The sequence below is a fragment of the Aptenodytes patagonicus genome, chromosome 19, assembly GCF_965638725.1.
Source record: "Aptenodytes patagonicus chromosome 19, bAptPat1.pri.cur, whole genome shotgun sequence".
NCBI classification, from domain to species: Eukaryota; Metazoa; Chordata; class Aves; order Sphenisciformes; family Spheniscidae; genus Aptenodytes; species Aptenodytes patagonicus.
The window spans coordinates 541,672-554,522 of record NC_134967.1 but is presented as its reverse complement, the minus strand read 5'-3'; the positions used below and the strand labels follow the sequence as shown (position 1 = coordinate 554,522).

Here is a 12,851-nt window from a genome sequence, read left to right as displayed (position 1 = left end):
AGCAGCAGCGCTCACCGCTGCTGGCAGCCTTGCTGCAGCCCCTGCTACTGCTCCTGGTTCCTGAGGAGGGAAGGTAAGATTAGCTCCAGCATTTTAACACAAGCTGCAATCTCTGCTCTGACTGCAGAGAAAGCCAGGACAGGCCATGAAAGCAAAGGAAAGCTGCACAGAAGAGGGTCTTGGAGGTGGATATATGGGATGACCATCTGGAAATCTGCTCCAGGTCCTGTGCCACTGCAGAGTCACCTTGGTGAAGAAGACCAAGCAGCAGAGCTGGAAGGGTTTCATTTGGGCTCTCGAGCTCTGTGCTGGCCTGGGGGTTTGCTACGCTCCCCCTGTGCAGGGTGGTTTTGCTGGGGAAGGGACGTGTCAGGGTGGCTGGTAGTGCTGCTCCTGGGAGATTCACCAGCAGCCCCCAGGCAGCAGCTGTGCTGGTGGCAGGATGCCCCGCAGAGCTGCTGGTCGGGGGCTGCTCTCCCCAGCCCACCTGGAAGCCATCTGGAGCTGGAGCACAGACTGGGGCTGGGTCTTTGCTTAAACCGATTGCGCGGTGGAAGCATGCCAATAAGGTACAAGCATGCGTGGAAGCAAGCGAGTTTCTGTGGTCCCTCTGAGCGCTGCAGCAAGTGTGTGGGGAGTGTGAACATGAACCAGGCTGCCCTGGACACCATGTGACCTTCAAGACTGAATTTGGCAGTCGTGGATGATTGCATTTCCACTGAATTGCCTGGAGACCATGGTGTGTGCTGGCTGCAGGGGACAGGAGGTGTTTGGTGAGGGGTAAAGCGGCAGCGGTGCAGATGGGCATCACTTGGTTGGGCACGCAGAGCACCAAGACAGAGGTAACCTGCAAAAATATCTTGGTCACACACGAACTGGCAGACTGACCTCTGATCTTAAGTTAGCTTGGGAGCCGCGGGGCCACGGTGTTTTCAACTCAGTATCAGAAGCCCTGAAGGCAGATTTAGCATAGCATTGAACCGTGGTTTGACTGCAAGCAGGAACACGTCCGCACCTGATGAGGAGAGAGGAACTGGTCTGGGATGGTGACCTGTTGCAGCTTCCTTTACAGAGATGGCTGATGAAGATGGGGTGGGTGTGATGCTACCTGGGGCTGGGAAGGGCTCTGCACACCCCCAGCGTGGTCCCGCGCTATAGACGAGTTATTTAATGCTCAGATTTTTGCACTTTGCAGTTATATGGTGTGCTTGTAACATTCATATACTGCCTGTGGCTACTTCCACCCTAGCAAAACCGGAGAGCTGAGTTGCAGGCAAATCCTTTTCAGTCCCCTGTATCCTCCTCTTTGTGTTTTCCTTGTTTGACACTCCTTTATTATCAGGACTCACACTTCTCAGCCTGTGTGATGTCTCTCTTAATGTATCTATTCATTAGCACTAAACAGTAACTGTCTGCTTGCTAATTCCTCTGTAATTAGAGGCTCTGAATTCTTCTGCTTACACTCAGCACCGCCTGGCAGCCTTGATGTAGATCATTAGCAGTTGGTAACAGAAGCTGCAGACACAAAGGCAGAGCTGGGACAGGAGAACGGAGGGTGTTGAGGGGAGAGAAGAGCGTGCAGTGGGAGGGGAGGGATGAGCCTGGGGAAGAAGCGATTACAGCCTCCCTCTGCCTTTGCTCTGGGTTGAGCAGCCAGCTGGGTCTCCATCTCAGGCAGAGCAGAGGACCGACATGATGGGGCTGTGCTCCTGCCACAGCTGGACGATGGCCTCCCTGCAAAGCACCCACTATGCTGGCCTTCAGGGACCTCCCAGCCCTGAAGAAAGCAAGGCAAAATCGCCCTAGTTCACCCAGGGATAAATGGACCATTGTTGGGGGACCACCTGTGCTTGGTGCTTTTGGGACTGAGGAGAGATGCCATGTCACCAGCAGCATCTTTAACCTTTAGGTATCATAAGTTCTTCAGCATTCCAGGAAAAAGCTGCTGTGAGAGAATAAGAAAACGATCCCCGTAGAGCAGCCAGAGGGCAGGTACTGACTGTGGCCGGAGGAGTGGCACTGGGGGGTGTGATGGTATGGTGACCATCATCCCAAAAGGGAAACTTGAGATCAAAGAAGGTGACACACAATTCACCTTCTTGTTCTCCCAGAGAAAGATGGCTGCGGTCATTACTGTTGTACCCCTCTCCAACGAGGTCTGGATTTCACTAACGTTGGCCTTTACATCAACATAACTTATTTTGCTGTTGTGTTGTGGTAGTAGGACATTTCTCTTCATGTAGACACAGGCGTCGGGTAGCTTCTCTCAAGGAAAAATAAGAGGTAATTAGACCAAGATGAATCATCCTTTCTTGCTATGAGGTTGCTTTCCAGACTGTGGATCTTCCTGCAGCTCTTTGTGGAAACTTCCATATTCTTCATCATAATTTTTTGAACTAGATATTGTAGCCAGTAGCAGCTCTACTGCAGAGAAACTGCTTTCCTTGCTGGTCTCGCTGTTCTCTTTACACATTGAAGTGTAAAGTGCTACCTCACTCAGCCCTGCGGGCAGCTCTTACCTCCCTGGTGACTTCTGTCTTGGTCCCTTCAGACACTGCTTCCATTGATGCAGTCTCCCATTCTGCGAGCAAGTCCTGCATTTTGGTTTCCAGACCCAAGCACAACCTTATAATTGTTTTCGTGGGCTCAGCCATCAAGCCATGATCATTGCTCTGCACAGAAGTTGTCATTCCTAACACTGCTATTTTGGACACTTTATGAATGAATTGCCAGCAATGTTTTTATATCGTCTCCCATATCTCTAATAGTTTTAAGGAGAGGTGCTGCCTCCGCTGTTCTGGACACAGTGTGAGTCCCCATTGAGTGCCAGCCTTGTTTAAAACTAATTTCATGTGTTGCAGGTGATGCTTGTGCTGAGCCCAGTGTCTCACACACTTTAAGTCTGTGCACTCTGCTGAACTCCTGAGTTCAGGAAAAAACAGTTTGACAAGAGCTACTTGTCAAAATCATGCTGCCATGCCTGATTTGTGCCATAGAATCCCATCAGGGCTTGTGGAAGGGACATCTAGGGTCTCTGATTCATCCTCCTGCTTGCTGCAGGACTATCACCAAGAGCAGATCTGCTGTGGCTTTTTCTAGCTGAGTCTTGGAAACCACTACGTCTCTGCTAACCTGTCCCAGGACTACATCTTTCTCCTGGGAAAGATGCTTTTCATAATTTCCAGCCTGATCTGTGGCTTGTGCCCCTCGTTGCATCACTTATCCCTGCTGGGAAGAGTGAGTTTCCACCCTCTTTTAATGGAGCTCCGAGCAGTTGAGCTGTGATTAAATTCACCCTTAATGTCTTCATCAGCAGGCTCAGCCAGCCCAGCTCTCTCCACGTCTCATAAGCCCTGTGCCCCAGGCTGCCTCGGTCACCCTTGGCTGGATCATCTGCAGTTCCTCCTGGACCCATGGCCTCGTGTTCTGCATTGGCCAAGTTGATGTTGGTCTTAGTTGGACTACCCAGGTTGATGCTGACCTTAGACTGTCCAGGTTTACCCTTTGCATTTCACTGTAACGTTGTCATCTTTTCAGTCCTACCAACAAAGTGATCAGCAGTCCAGACACCACAGTGCAGAGAGGAGCCCCGAGGGACAGGCCACCTCTCTTCTTAGGAGGAGGTTGGTTGAAAGAGAGCGGCCAGCACCAGCCTGTGCTCGGAGGCAGTTTCCTGGACCTTTCTCTTGCAGTGAGTGTCCTAAAAAGACCAAAGGTGTTTAGCCTCCAGAAGGGCAGGTTTTGTTAGAACAGGAGGTGTGATGCTTCCCATTTCAAAGTATAGAAAACTAGAAAGGACCAAGACCAACAGAATAGAGATAAAAAGAGCTTGGAATAAACATCCCCTTCCCACCACCTCCTTGTTCCCCAGTTGGTCTTCAACCAACTTGAATTTACCCCTTCCAGCAAACTCTGCATGATCCCCACTGCCTTCCTAGGAAATATCTTCTGTCACCTCTGAGACCAGGTTGTGTTTTCTCTCTGCTCTTCTCAGCAGGTTTCTTCTTGACCTCCAGCTCCATGCTATACATCTCCCAAGTCACCCTCCACTGCAGCTGAGTGGCACCTCTCCCCAAAGCTCAGCAGCTCTCCAGGGAGGGAGATCCAGGACTTGCCATCTGACACAGCCAGTCCTGTCTTAAGGGACCGTGATGTGGCCAAAGAAAACAAGCCCATCGCGCAGAGACTGGGTGCCACCAAAAGCCTTTTCTCAGCCATGCCAGAACAAAAGATCTGTGCCAAGAGGGTGTTTGAGAGCCATGCCAGCATCCCAAGAGGGAAGGCGTAGGAGGGAAGTCAGGGGTCAAGGAGTTGAGCATGGCCCAGCGCTTGGGATAATGACACTTGACGAATTGAAAGCCATGCCAGGCGTCAATCCTCTTGCTGGTGACAACACGCAGCCCCTGCTTGCTAATTTGTGGCCATTCTTCGGGGAGGATCGGGGAGGGAGGGGAGTCTTGGAGCTGTGAGGATTTGTAGGCTCCATCTGCACCGCGGGCAGGCTGAGTGCCCTGGGAAAGTCACCGAGGGAAAGGGCTCCTTGGGCAGGGATGACTTAAATAGCACATGGGAAGGGCACCTCTTGGTAGAAGACTGTGGCTTCTGTGATCTGAGAAGGGAGGAAAAAGCCCTGGGCTCCGGAGTATCCAGAGGCAAATTCAAGATCTCCCAGTGATGGGGGAAAGAGAACATCCAGATTTCTGGGAATGTGTCCCTTTTGTGAGTGACTCTTGTGTCACACGGGATAAGAAGAGAGGATTAACTCTGATGTCAGAGGCTCTTGGCTGCGAACAGAGCCAAAAAGAGCCATAAACAGCTAATACAGTGTGAATAGCAGCTAGTGTGTGACAGAGGAAACCGATACACTTTCCTGATAAACCCGTCAGGAGCAGCATCTGCAGCAGCGGAGTTTACTGGCACAATTTCTCCCTCTCTGTGGATCCAGATAACTTGTTATGACTATTTGCATTGTTATTCTGGGTGGCATTTTACAGCAGTATGTTGCGACATGGGTCCTTTGGCTGGGAGATGTGCAGCTCACACCTGTGCACCGGATTGATGCCAGACATCATTAGGGTTTGAATTTCTGCTTCGCGGTGGCTATCACAGCCCAGGCACTTGCATCCCAGCCGGGCAGTGTCTTTTGGACAGGACTGTCCTGACAAGACTCAGAGGTGCCTGTGAGCTCAAGGACAGCTGAATGTTTCAGTGGTCCAAAGCAAGCACGTGGGCCATGGCTCTGCTCTGCTGTGAGTGTCCTGTGACTGGACTGAGTCCAGCCTGGACCTCATGCAAAGGCTGGGGAGTTCAGCCGTGAGTGATGAAGCACAGGCGAGACAGATCCTGGGAAGTGCAAAGCACCAGAAGGGAGGATTTTTCCCTCACCTTCAACCCAAAAAAACCCCTTGCAGCCATGGCCCATGAGCTTTACTGCCAAATGCAACAGGGAGCATGGAGGGGTCAGGGGAGGAAGGGTGAGGAGAGGGAGGAGTGGAGCCAGGCTAGCAGACAAGGTGAAGGTATAAGGTTGGTAGGGACTAGCACTTCTCACCAGCCATCCAGGTTGCTGTTTGCTTGTCACATTAGTTATGCTGCAGGCTAGACAGAGAGAGGAGAACTGTATTGCCTGGGGCACGTGGTCTCTTGCTTTTATCTTCTCACTTTCATTTTGCATTAGAAGATCTGGCTGGCTTCCTCCTTCAGAAGGATGCACAGCAGTGGCCTGTGCTCCTCTGGACACAAGCAGGGAGTCATGGTATCTCCTGTTCTCTCTTGTGCTGCTCTCAGCCGTGCCCTGAGCTGGCTGCAGTCAGGAATTACTTGTCTGTGAAACAACAACCTGAGAAAGTGTATGCAGAAATCACCTTGAAGAGTTGGAATGAACTTTCCAGACCTTAAAAGCTATGAATGTCTATTTCTTGTTGCCTTCCAGTATAAAAGTAAAAGGCAGGAGATTGTAGCATCCCAGCATCTCGGATCTCTCATCCAACTTCCCACCTAAGGCAAGACTGCTGCTAGCACTACCTCAGGACAGCCGTGGCTTTGGGTAGACAATTATTGGTAATCCCAAAGGCAAAGATCTCCCCACATTTCCAGTGACTTGTCCCAGAGCTGCACCACCCCCCTGGTGAGGGAACTTTTCCCGATGTCCAACCTGAACCTCCCAAGCTATGATTTATGGCCATTGCTCTTTCTTATACTAAGTTTCAAAGGTTCAAGCCAAGAGATGTTTTAAATCAGCCTGCATATCAATTATCCTCATATTCAGTCCTGTCTTTGGCTAAAGCATCTTTCAGAAAGGCAACCAGTCTTGACTTGAGACATCAAGAGACAGAGGGCCCATCAAGTCTTTGTATACGGGTCTGTGTAGCTTGTTCTTGCTTTTTTTTCCAATTAGATCACTGATTTTCTAGGGAAATGCGGTAGACTCTGCCTGTCTGGACACCAGCAAAATTTTTGATTTGGGAAACTACTAGTAAAGCTGGAAGTCTGCCCAGGAACTGCCTAAATGGGAGAATACTACCACTGGAATGGGGAAACATGAGGCTGAACTGAGGTGACTAACTTAGGTCCATGAGAAATAGTCTCATACTTCTTGATGTTTCAAAATCTGGTAGGGTATTTCTTGTGCAGAAAACTGACACAAACATTGTTAGGACAGAGGAGGACTCTGATACCTCCAGGAAGACGCTGAGAGGTGGAATAACAGAATCAGGGTGAAATTCAACAATGGAAGGCAGCTGAGGAAGACCTGGTGGCAGACCATGGGAAGGGGACAACTTTCCAGTATAAAACCTTGTGGAAAAACAACACATTGCAAGACTGCGCTGTATCAAGCAAAGTATGTTCACCAGCTATAGCAAAGTCTCACTACCATTGCAGAAAGCTTGGGTGGAGCATCGTACGGTCATTGCATGCACACTTGGTTACCCACATTCAAGAGAGCTGAACTGTGATGGTAGCAGGTAGAGAGAAAGGCTGATAAGGTGAGCAGAACACAGGAGAGCCCATGTTACGGAGAGGAGACCAAAAAGGCACTGTGTGTTCAGCCTTGGTGAAGGGGATTTATTTGCTGTCTGTAGTGACGTGCTGGGCTGGAGGGGCACCAGAAGGGGAGAAGAGTTATTAAAGCAGAAGGACAAGAGCAGATGGTACAGAGTGGCTGATGATAGCATTTAGGTGGAAAAGCAGAAATTTTCTGAGCTGTGGAGCCATCTCCACATGAAGGAGCCGGGGCAAAGCCTGTTTGCCTGTGTGACAGAGCAAGCAGGAATGTGTCTGCTGAGCTACTGTAGGACTATTCCTGAGGTCCCTTAAATCCCAGGTTTGTTCTTTTGGGGGCTTCACTGGATGTGTTTCTGTGACAATTTCACCTGCTCCCAGGCTCCAAAACCTCCTGAAACCTTGACATCCCCATGGCTGCTTCTCTTATCCATCATTAACAGCCAGACCTTACCCTCCACATGGACTCACGTAATCATCTGTAGTATCCCACATAACCATCCTGGCTCTGCAGCCCTTCTTCTCTCCCTTCTTCTCTTTCCTTCATCCCCAGCTCCCACCTTCACCTTGGCTGCCTCGTACACAGGGCCCTTACCACCAAAACCTGATGCGGCTTGACATTTGCTGCAACTTCTCCTCTCTCTTGGTGGCCCAGCCTGTTGCCTTTGCTGCATCCTCCCTGCTTGCAGCAGCCGGTGGTGAGTGCCCAGGAGGGACCCTGCCATGCCCAAGTCCCTTCTCTGCCCACTGGAGACCATCCGCAGCCAGGGCTCCCAGATGGTAGGAGCTTTGCCAGCTGCTGGCTTTTCAGGACTCCTCTTCCCGCTCCTGCGGTGGGCAGCTGGGGGGATGTTGGCAGAGCAGGGTATGGGCTGCACTGCTAGAGCTTTCCTAGCAGATGCTCTTCTCCACCCTCTACCAGCTCTGTGGGCTCCTCCACCTGCTGACTCCCAGGCTTCCCTGTTGCATAAATTACTCCACGAGTTTGAGGATAATTTTTCCCACACCTGCCTGGGGCTTCAGAAACCTGTTCCAAAGCATCTGGAGCTGACTTTGGGCAGAAAACAAAAGCCCATCCATGATGGATGGGGTGGAAAGTCCCTTCTGGTGAACCAGCGCCTCCCCCTCTCCCCACAACATGCCGCCATCCCCGCTGTGTGTGAGTGCTGGGAGCTGACGGCGTGGCTCAGGAGCTCACCTTTTTCTTATGTGTTCAGGAGGGGTGATTTATCTTTACTGCTGCACTTGGCAAACACAGCCCACAGTGCTAATTGCCTTGTTTGCGCACGAGGCGCTGAGTGCCAGCACTCGGGCAGGTGGAGATGCTGGAGGCAGGTAGGCAAGGCTGCAGACGGGAGGCCAGTTTCAGGGTCACAGTGCTTGAACAGCTGAGCATACACTGGGGGGGTGATGCTGCTCAGTGGTGCGTTTATGTGGACCATAATAGATGGTTGTAGCAAATCGGGTTAATGCAGCCGGCTGGCCAGTTGTCCCTTGGTCCATCTCGTAGTCCCTGTGATTTAGTAGTCCCCTCTATCTGTGTGTAAAATGATAAGCCTCTGTCTGACTTGGTTCAGGCAGGAAGATCCTCGCTGTGCCTGTCTCACCACAGCCCGGTCCATGTTCATCACTGCCACTGGCAGGAAGCTGCTGCATTGGTAGGGCTGGGCAGAAAATGCTCTTTCCAAGAAAAAAACTTGATATTTCCAAAATTTCCCCACACAAAGAGGGAGGCCAGCCTGGCGAGTCTACCATGAAAGAGAACAAGAGAACAAGTTCAGTCTCAAATTAGCAAGACCCAGTGGGTCCAAGGGGATGCCCTGCAGCAGGCGTCATTCTTTCAAGAAACATTTCTCTGGCCTAAGTTTTCTGTGTTTGAAATTTCAAAATCAGTATGTTCCTAAGAATGGTTTCAGTTGCAATTAATTAGCACTGTCTGGGAAAGTACCATTTTATTGAAAATCAGGGGGGCAAGTTGGAAGGACGGCCTACCAGCATTCCTGCTTTCCGCCAGCCTTTTGCTGATGACATCGCCTTGATCTGGAGCAGTTGAGGTTTCCACGTGGAGAGGGGGCCAGGAGGTGGGGACGACCTTGGCACTGAGCGACCCCAAACCCACTCCAGCGGGCTGCGTGACGGGATGCTGGGATCCTCTGGAGCACCTCCTCTCAGTGCTGAGAACAAAGTCCTGCCCTCCTCCGCAGGCAGGATGGCAGCATGCAAATGAAGGCTGCAAACTCAATTAAACAAAGAGCATAAAGACAGCCAAAAAAGCTGTCGTCTGCCCGGGCCAAGTCACTGGGCTTGTGGCATTAGGAACTGCTTTAAAGGCTGTAATCTACACCAAAGCCTTCGTTGATTCAAATGGGGCTGGAGCCAGGACCAGCTTTAGACTGCATTGCTGTGTTTTTAAGATTTTCTAGCGTTTGTAGTTACAAACTCAAGGGGCTGGAGGCTGGGCCCACTGGGAAATTTTCCAGACACTCGACACACAAACAGCATGGGTACCAGCCTGATGGGACCACCTTGCCAGGAACCTCGGAAACAAAAACCTCACAGGCTGTGAAATACCGGTCTTCTAGAGCTCTAGCAAGTCCGGTGAACATCCCAGACCTGACGCTTTTGCTGCTTTGAAGGTGAATGTTGTTTATTAAAGAGCCCTAGTGCTGTCATCCCTGTGACGTTGCGTTGCTTTCCTCAGCTTCTGCTGGAGGTAATTGATTTCAAAAGTACGTGGCTCCTGAGCATGCCATCACAGGGGAGGACACTGGGAAAGAAATTGGGTGGACAAACATTTTAATAGTCCAAGCAGTAGTGAACCCTTTTAGCAGGAGAGAGTCACACGCACAGAAGTGCTGGTGGAGGGGCTCCTGGAGGTCTCCAGCCCAACCTCCCATGCAGAGCAGGGTCACCAGGGTCGCCATTGAGGGCAGGTCAGGAAAAGCTTCCCTTCCTCCTTTCCTCATCCAGGTATTCCTTACTGTGGTGCTTTCAGTGCTCACATTGGAGGAAGGCATCCCAAATTCAAATCCACTCTCCAGGAAGGCCTGTGGTGTGAAAGCCTGCAATGCTGAAATGGCAGGAGAGAGCTTTACCTGGAGAAGCGAAAAATGGAGAAGGTTTTAACCAAAGAAGTAAATTTTCAGTTAGATACCTAGATGCATTTGGACTCTGAGCTGAGTAAGAGCATGAAGAACTGGTGCCTTGAGGTCAGTGATGAGACCTGGACTGGGGACAGCTGGACCATTGCACAGTGACAGTCACCTGCTGGGGACTGTGTGGGACTGGGATGCCTTGGGGCAAGGAGGGAGGGCTGATTTGGATTAGGCGTGCCTTGGGTGAGATACTGGCGCAAAACATCCAGGTCTGCAGGGAAGTGCAGAGTGAGTTGTCCTGGCTTTCCACTCTGCCCATGCTTGAGAAACAGAAGTCAGCTAAGCCCCACATGCCTATTTCATCTCCCTGCAGCCTTGCATGGAGGCTTGCATGGAGGCTCTGTGTGCTCCTGCCATTTCAAACACTGTTTTTCGGGCGCTGCTGTAGCCTGGATCCCAGCCTAGATGTCTCCAGGCCCTGTGGCTTCAAGGTCAGGGAAGCCCTTGCTCCATGACTGATCACAGCACCGTCCTCGCCGCTGCACAGCATCACTCTTTAGTCTCACCGGAGTGAGCTGCTGGTGTTGTGCAGGGCTTGAAGTGCAGAAGGAGCTCTGGGACCTCCTGGGAGCCCTGTATTGAGGAATGCCCCGCTCTGGTCTCACGGGGGATCCTGTTCCCCAAGTAGTTTCCATGTGTTGGAGCTACCTGGGTCACCCAGTGAGGCTGAGCCCCTGGGCAAAGGCAGTGGGAGAGAAGTTTGCCCACTTACCCCAAGGTTTTCCAGGTCTCTCTCTTTGCCATGTTTGCAGGGCGGTTGCAGGCATCCACTGCCAGATGCTCTGTCAGCAGCTTTCTCTCCCACATCTCCCCATTTACTGCCCTGTCCCGTGGCCTCTGGACTAGCTGGTGCCTTGCAGCATCATGGTGCATTTCCCTGCCACTCTGTCTTCAGCTGGGGGTCACACAGTTAATCCTGACCCTGGATCACAGCCGCTTCTGCATGTGGGTAATTGAAAATGCCAGAATTCCCTGCTGACCATCCTATAATAAAAGCAGTTCCCCCGTCCGGTAACCTGACACTCCAGGGACCAAGATCTGTCAGGAGGGCTCCGAGGAGATGCTGGAAAACTCCCAGCTGTTCACCTCTTTTTTTCCCCTGGGTAATTTCAAAGTGTTGCTGGGGAGAGGCCACGGGCTGGGTTGGCTTTGCTCTCTCTCTGTCGTGAGTGTTTTCCAGAGCAAATGTTGACTCTGTCTGACATGACATGGGTTAGTGGTATTAAAGTGATCAGAGATAGGGGTTTTGCTGCCTGTAACCTGACTCTTCCAGCTAAGCCAGCAGAAGAATGGAGACGCTTTGATTATACCGGGATCTCAATTGCGCTGACCCACTGGCAGGCAAGGAGTGAAAGGCTGAGCCTTGCAGGACTGGCAGGTGAAGGAGGCGGGGGGCTAGCTGCAAAATGGGGGGCAGATTGCAATTGGTAGCGTTTCAAATGGGTATAAACATCATGAAAGAGAAGCTGTGGAAAGATCCTGGTGTCCCCCGGCAGGCGGTCCAGAGGCTGGAGCCACACAGTGCTACCAAACGCTCCCATCAAACAGCCAGGGAGCGATGCAGAAGATGCTGCCTGGGGAGTCCGAGACCCTAGGCTGCTCCCTGTAGTGTTGCTCTGGCTGGTGGCAGTGTCTTGTCCAATTTTATTTTCCTTACAGCAGCAGTCCAGCTTCCCAGCCCACACAGTGTGACCTTCCACAGCTTCACAGCAGCACTGAGGCTCTAGAGGCTCTGAAGTGGCCCTGAAGTGCCGTGGACATTATCTGGTGTGTAGCTGGAGGTGGACTTGTATCACAGCATCACGTCACTGGGAGTCGGACCTACTAAAAACTGGTGGCAGCAGGCCCTGGCAGTTGTGGTGGCCCAAGAGTCAGGACTTGACACAGAAAATTGGCCTCTGCTATCAAAGCCTATTAGAAATAGGATGCTTGTAGCCCTGATGGGTCCCTTGGAATGGGATGAACTAGCACACCTGAGGAACCAGACGGTGTCCCAGGGTGTCGGGTTATGTTGCTCAATGTCTGCAAGGAAGATGTCTGCTTGTTCTCCTGTTAAGTGAGTCCTGATACACTCTCATGTCTTTATTCTTGGTCTCTGTGTGCTGAAAAGGTAGAGGTGGGGTAGGAGGGAGGTCACCTTAGGATATTGAAAAAGCAGGGCTGGGAGAAAGGTAACAGCTCCCAGATGGAAGCTCTAGCTGTCTGAATAAAAGAGGAAGGTGCCCCAGCAGATGTCCTGAGGACTCTTGGCCTTGTTCAGCCAGATTGAGAAAACCTGGTGTCGTGGAGGTAGGTTGGGGAGGAAAACACATGAGCTTCCTAAGAACGCCTCTAAACAGACTCAGAGACATAAAATGAAGGAGGAAAATGGGCCTATTTATTTCTCATTCACCCAATACAATTCTTCATTGTGTGATGCCCCCCTGCTGCTTTTTGTCAGTTTTATCGTAATGAATTGCCCTAAGCTTTACATAGCAGTTTCACCAATTACACTAATTTCGGATGCATCTCGGATCTCTCACCCTGCTCCCAGCAGGACACGGGGGGTTACAGGAGGTGCAGAAACAGCCTGGGTCCCGAGGCGTTTGGTCGGACCCTGCATCAGCAGGGAGGTGCAAAGAGCGAAGGAAGCAGCAGTTATCTCCTCTCCCTTCCCTGAGCTGGGGAGCATAGTTTAAAAAAACAGTGGAGGTG

At 51.3% G+C, this 12,851-nt stretch overlaps 1 protein-coding gene across 5 annotated transcripts in view; it reads left to right on the top strand.

The window, feature by feature from the left end:
• Positions 1–12,851, top strand: part of EPHB2 (EPH receptor B2) — a 132,136-nt gene that overhangs the window by 83,604 nt on the left and 35,681 nt on the right. The gene's annotated exons all lie outside the window — the stretch shown is intronic.